The sequence below is a fragment of the Lepeophtheirus salmonis genome, chromosome 7 (genome assembly GCF_016086655.4).
Source record: "Lepeophtheirus salmonis chromosome 7, UVic_Lsal_1.4, whole genome shotgun sequence".
In the NCBI taxonomy this organism is placed as follows: Eukaryota; Metazoa; Arthropoda; class Copepoda; order Siphonostomatoida; family Caligidae; genus Lepeophtheirus; species Lepeophtheirus salmonis.
In genome coordinates this window covers 36,698,521-36,705,306 of record NC_052137.2, presented here as the reverse complement: position 1 = coordinate 36,705,306, position 6,786 = coordinate 36,698,521, and positions in this window count along the sequence as shown.

Below are 6,786 nucleotides of genomic sequence, written 5' to 3'. Positions count from 1 at the left end.
ATAATAACTCTTTCTGTTACTCACTGGGTATTTCAATCGATTATTCTGTCGTTTTATTGCACTTCATAGTTCTCATATGAAGTAGTATACGATGATTCCGTAGAAGATCTGGAGAAGTTTATGCATTTTTGGGGATATAGGCAACTATTTACGAGGTCAGAAGTCCCTATCAAAGACCTTGAGGTGATGGGGCATCTGCAAAATGAATTGCTTTGGTGCATTTCTATATACATTCCGATGATTTGGTACACAATTGCAGGTTGGTATTAGGAAAAATGATCTGAAATGTGTTTTTAAATTCACTAGGTACATAGTATATTATGCAACTAAGACCAAATAATTGTCTCTTTAAAAAATTATTATCATTAATGTAATAATAATCGTTCAAACAAGTAATTATGGAGTCAGTTTTATTAAATTACATAAATTTTCTTACTAGCTTCCCATAATTCCAATCTCGACAATATTGGTAAAACAATTATTAAAATATTCCGTGATATGGAGTGCTTTATCAAGGATTCAATCCAGATTAAAAAATAAGGAATAATACCAAATTTCGTTGTTACGTACAAGAGAGCAATAATACACATAATAAAAAAACAAAGCACATAGCCTGTCTTTGATGTGTATAGAATTCCGGGAACGTGTCTATAGGATCTAACAATCACTTTCGCAACAACGTGTAACTCTTCCTGTCCTAAGTGATTTTATCAGAATTTTAGAAGTTATGTAACGGCTCAGATATGAAAAGGTGTGTTTTAAAATTAGTGTCAACAAAATTGGATGAGTCTTTTGTTGTAAAAGAAGTTTCTCAATCTAGTGAGTGTCACACAATTTTGTGTCCAGTTTTGATTACTTTTTTCAATAATAAATGTTACGGCCTTGACAAAAAAAAAAAATTAATTTTTTTCTAGTAAATTATTAATATTAAAAAAAAAATGATTTAATTCCACTATTACTGTTTGTTAACTTGAGTGTGGATAAGGCAAAGAGGGTGGAAGTATATATTTCAAAAATATTGGAATAGCATTGCTCTAATTTGCCTTTAGCTATGAGTATTTTACTCCTAATTATGTCGCAAGTAAATCCATATTTTGATGTGTTTCTTCATTTTTAGTACTCAAATCTAGTTTTTTGGAAGCAATTGTCTTAGATTTGACTATCAAATACATTTCCAAACTTCATTTATGCCAAATAATGAGCATCATTGTACATTATTAACATTTTGTACTAAAAAACTGTCTTTTAAATTCTTAAAAATGCGACATTTAATGATATTTATTTACTTACAATATCTAAAGGACTAAAATACTTATAATTTGAGACAAATAAGAGCCATGTTGCTCGAATATTGTTAGAAGATATACTTCTAATAGAAAATATTTAAATTACAGGAACGTGGCTCCATGGAAAACACACTCAGGATAAGTTATTTTCTTAAATTCAATGGCCGTAGGTTCGTACCCCAGTGGTTCCTAGAGAAGGAAATAAACACTATTGAGATGGAATTCAAAAAATATTCCTAGGTCATATGGAGTCATTGTAATACTAAAATGTTTGCTTATACTTAATCAATACAACTCCATCTGACTAATTAAAGGAACATTAAAAAAATACAAGAACTTAATACACGAAACCAAAATTCTGCCTGATTAACCGTTACAGTATCAGAGTTTTTAACACTATTCACATTGTTAATTTTTTAAGCCACATGCCTTGCATTTTCGTCTTTATCGAAGAAAAATTATAAAATATGGTTTATTTTCTCTTTGTTAGTGTCCATCTTTAACAACTGCTCAAACAAGACTGAGTCAAATAGTCGCAAAACTGTTTTTTAGTAGAAAATCTTATTTTTCTAACACCATCCAATGTAATTCGATCGCACTTATACAATGCGAGATACAAATTCCTATAGCCATCTAATTGAAAAATAATGGATTTCCTTTTAAAAACTTTTAAATTCAGACAAATTGCAATAATTCCGTCATAGCAATAATGAAATAGTTTTATTCAAAAACAATAGTATTAACAATAACCACCTAATTGAAAAGACAAACGGAACAAATATTGTACTTAAAACCAAGTTTTTAGACCAAATGAAAATACATAACCACATTCCTTAGATTTACAATTTATAGATATTGTACATACATACCCAGTATCTCTTTGCCCTAAAAATTAATGTATAATGAATAAAAACAAATATGCATAGCTATAAATTTTGACAATGCAGTTTAATGCACATGTTTTTCTATAAAAGTAGGAAGTACAAATATAGATAATTTCCCAAAATGTTATTTATACACAATCCATTAACGGTTTAATATATATAGATAGAAATTAGGGTGGTAAGTTTATGATGGTATCCCTTACTATTAAGATTATAGAAAATATGTTATATAGGGTTCCTATAAATTGGTACAACACGTAAATTAGTATAGAAAATTGCTAAATTTTCTATTTAGGCGATAAAAATAATAATATATTGCAAATATTTAATAGAAGAACACGGTGGCGTTGCTAGTCCCATTTTTGGAAGGGCTTGAGAAATCTCTATCTATCTATCTGTGTCTTTACTTCTGCCTTTTTTTTTTCTATCCCCTCTATTCACCCCTGTAACACAGTTACCCCCCCCACTAGTATAACTATATATAAAATAAACCTATTTAAATAAGTAATTATATAACGTTGTTGATAATTTTTGGGGCTACGCACCCCTTCAATTATGAAAGCTAGCAACGCCTCTGATATAATTTATTAAAATTTTATTCAAAATTGCCTTCATTTACTCAAATCACGGCCTGAAACCTCTTGACAGGAATGACAAAGCCAGTACGCACCATCTCCTCTGGGTTATCCCTTCATATAGCCATTAAATTGTCCTTATTGGTCCTTGAGACAGCATTGATCTTCCTCTCCACCATCCCCTACATTGGGATTGCAATCAGACAAGGGATGAGACCAAATTTCATTTGATCAAAAAAGCATCATCGTTTCGATATTCTTGTTTTGATTCAAATAAAAATTTAGTCTATAAAAACAAAATGGTTTGCAGATCACTTTTTTATTTATTCTTGGAACCCAAAAAATTACTTTTAGAAGAATTAAAGTGCATTGTACTGAATGTTTACCTCATTTTGAACAATCCTGTAAAGTGCGTGCGAGATTTTTGATGGTTTCAAATATGAAGAATGTTTTTTATTTCAAAGATCCTATCATTTTCTTTCATATTTGGGGAGACATCTTTTAAGTATAAAGTAATCATTAGTGAAGATCGATATCGGAGTAATTTCTGCTTATGGTGTCCTTCATTGAGTGGGGTTCGTGTTGATCGTTTTCCTCTCATAACTACTTGCAGCTAATCTACGTCACGACAGCTTAGCTGTTCCTCTTTAAGTTGTCATTGTTCTGATTTTTTTTGTTTTTTTTTAACATATCGTGATTAACAACTCTACAAATATTTTATTGCGGCAAAGGCTTTTCTGTTACATATTGATGAAAATAAATGAATGATGAACTCATGAAATAGCGTGTCAAAGCCTTTGTAAAAATCTAGAGCTCTCACAGAGGTGTTACTCGATGATTTGAGCAAGGTCTGTACAGAGAAACGAATGTTGTCCTTAGTCTACCTTTTAGAAGTTAGGTATATATCTAGAATTCTGCATAGTTAACGTTCGGTAGTTCTTCAGGTACCAAGGATCCTTGTTACAGTTTGGTATCAAGACGACCCATACTTCCGTTGCAAATTCAGGAAAAAACACCAGAGACATTACTCTTTCGTAAAAAGAGAGTAATAGTTAGTATCAAACTTTCCACCATACACGTTAACTTTTGTTATTGTTAAAAAAATTGATAAAAAAGATTTTCGTGTGATAATGAAGCATTGCTTTTTTGTAAAAAAAAAAAATACTGTTGAAAAATCTTAAAGGGAATTTGATTGACTTAACTGAGATACTACAGGTATCAAAGGAGTCTGTTACATATATTAAGCATGAACCTTTGGGATATGCAAAATTTATGTACTAAGTAGGTGCCACGCGAGCTCACAATCGATCAAAAGCAATTATTATTGATTCAGAGAAATTTATAGCGAAATACAACCATAATAAATACGATTTTTTTAGACAATATTGGACTATTGATGAAACATGGCTCCATCGCTACACTTCAGAATCCAATCGACAATCAGTCAAGTAGACTGCAGTTGATAACCCGAATCTAAAGGGTGGAAAGACGCAAAGCCTACTGGGAATGCTATAGCATGTGCAATATGCATTAGGGGGCATTAGAGACCCTAGCCACAAATAAAAAATATTGCTTAGGTGGTATGATAAAAATGTTCATCCTATAATAAAAACACACATTATGAGATATTTATAAATTAGAATAAATTTTACCGATTTCACATTTAGCATTTTGAAATGAGAAAATTATAGTATATGGTTAGTTTAATATGGCAAGCAATGCTAACCATTTATTTTGTTTTTTCAAAAGAAATTGCATCACTTCAGTGGTATTCAAAACATATGGGTACTATGGTGCATCAAACCCCCATGATTTTAAAAATGTTTTTATTTCGTTATAAAGGTATACCAAACGTGTTTTACTTCATAATTTTTTTGTTTTGTAGAAATTTCATAAATTTTGGGTAACATTTACCGGGCCCACACCAAAGGTTAAAGAATTGGAATATAACAAGATTCATGTCCATTAACTAAATAAATGAGGCAAAAGTGATTTAAATGATAAAGATATATTTCCTGTTAATACTTTCTTGCACAATACATGAGACTTCAAATAGTATTATTTGTTTTCGATGTTAATAAAAAACTACTAGAATTAATTTTTTTGATGGTCAAAGTCCAAAATAAACAAATCAAAGGTACTACAAAGTGATAATCTTCAAAGCTACTCATGTTTACTCCCTATGACATTAGCTTTCTCGTACGTAATCATATATGTTTTTATTACATGTAAAACATTCTTCTAATTTTGTACAGTCATTAATGACATAATGGAATTGTTCTTTCATTTGGAACACAAATAGAGCGACAAATTAATGAGCTGCATGAAACTAAATCTGCAAGTGTCGTAGACTGTGTTATGTTTATTGGAAAACTTGTTTTTCCAAAACCTATACCAAAGCAATATATGTATATCTATGACCTGCCTGCTACCGAGTTTATACTTCATTACTATGAGACTCTTAGCAATATAGTATCGCTCACTTGATGGAGTTAAATCACTGATAGGGCAAGTTTACCTTTTTCCGGGGTTAAATAGCACAGATGACGAGATAAAGCAGATATTGTACTCTTAGACACGGTTAGATTGATTACTTTATATTGCTTGGATTTCTGTTACAGACACAAATCATTCCCAGGATATCCACAGCTCTTGTACATGTGTTCCACTATGAACTGTGTCATAAACTTGAATTGAAACATACAAAATTGACATAGATATATAACTTCTCACTCTGATATTTGGAATAAATGGTATCAATTGACAATGATAATATATTGTGTTGTAAAAGAAACCCGCAACTTCAAACATCCAGCCGTCCTAAGGGCTTTTGAATACAAATACAAGCAACTCTACCACGACTTGTGTCACAGGCATTTGAGTCAAACACCCTCGATACAACTGATTTTTTACATTTCCGTGTTTTTTCATTTCTGTTATAATGTTTCCTGACCGTCGGTCAGCACCTGTTTTGTTAGATGGAATCCCATCACTGATCGATACGGTCTGCCGCTCTTCATTAACAATCTTGATTGTTAAAGTACCCATAAGTTTTGTATCCCACTGAAGATATAACCCTAAACTATAATATTCTCATTTCAAAATACTTAAGATGACACCAGTAAAAGTTATTTGAATAAAAATATTTCATACAGTGTGTTTTTATTATAGGTTGAACCTTTTTATCATACTGCCAAGTCAGTATTTTTTTACTTTGAGGGTCTGATGCACCCTAATGGGCATGGTATAATATTAATTGATTACCTCAAAAAGAGCTAGACCATCAACAGCAATAATAGCATAGCATTTTTGGAGCGTTTAACCTGATACATAATCATTATTGACCTTCAATTAGTCAGAAATGCTCTGATAGTACACGACTATATATCATTATTAATAATAATTAAAGGGCAAATCTTTTTGAACAAGTGCTTTCACTCAAATATCTTTAATAATAAAACGAATAAAAGTTTTATAAATCAGTCAATCAACTATTTCAATCAATAAATATCTTTGAAATAAACTATATATCAAATCATTTAGGGTATGCAATAATACTTATCGATAAATACCTAGAGTTCATATGTAGATGAATCAAAACCTGAGGCTTATATATATATATATAAAACTTGTAAAATTATTTTAAAAATATAAGAGAAAGAATACATTGTATGAACATAGTTTTGCATTATTCGAGCCAATATCATGATGTTACTTATATTTTCTGTCAGGAGAATATTTTCCCGGATTTCTCAAGGTTTTACACCAAGAAAAGTATACCCCAGAAATTCGGCATGCATTATTTTATACTATCATAAATCTATAACTATTTTAGTTAAACGTTAAATACAAATTGAATAATCACTCTATTTAAAGTTAATATGCTTAATGCTTTGGAAATGATGCGGTGTATGCATGGAAAATAAATGATGCCCAACAAAACAACGAAATGTTTTGAGTAATGAAACTTTAGTAGAACAACAATCTTTTACGTTTTGAGTCTTTTCTTTCTTTTTATGTCCATACACACAATAATAAATT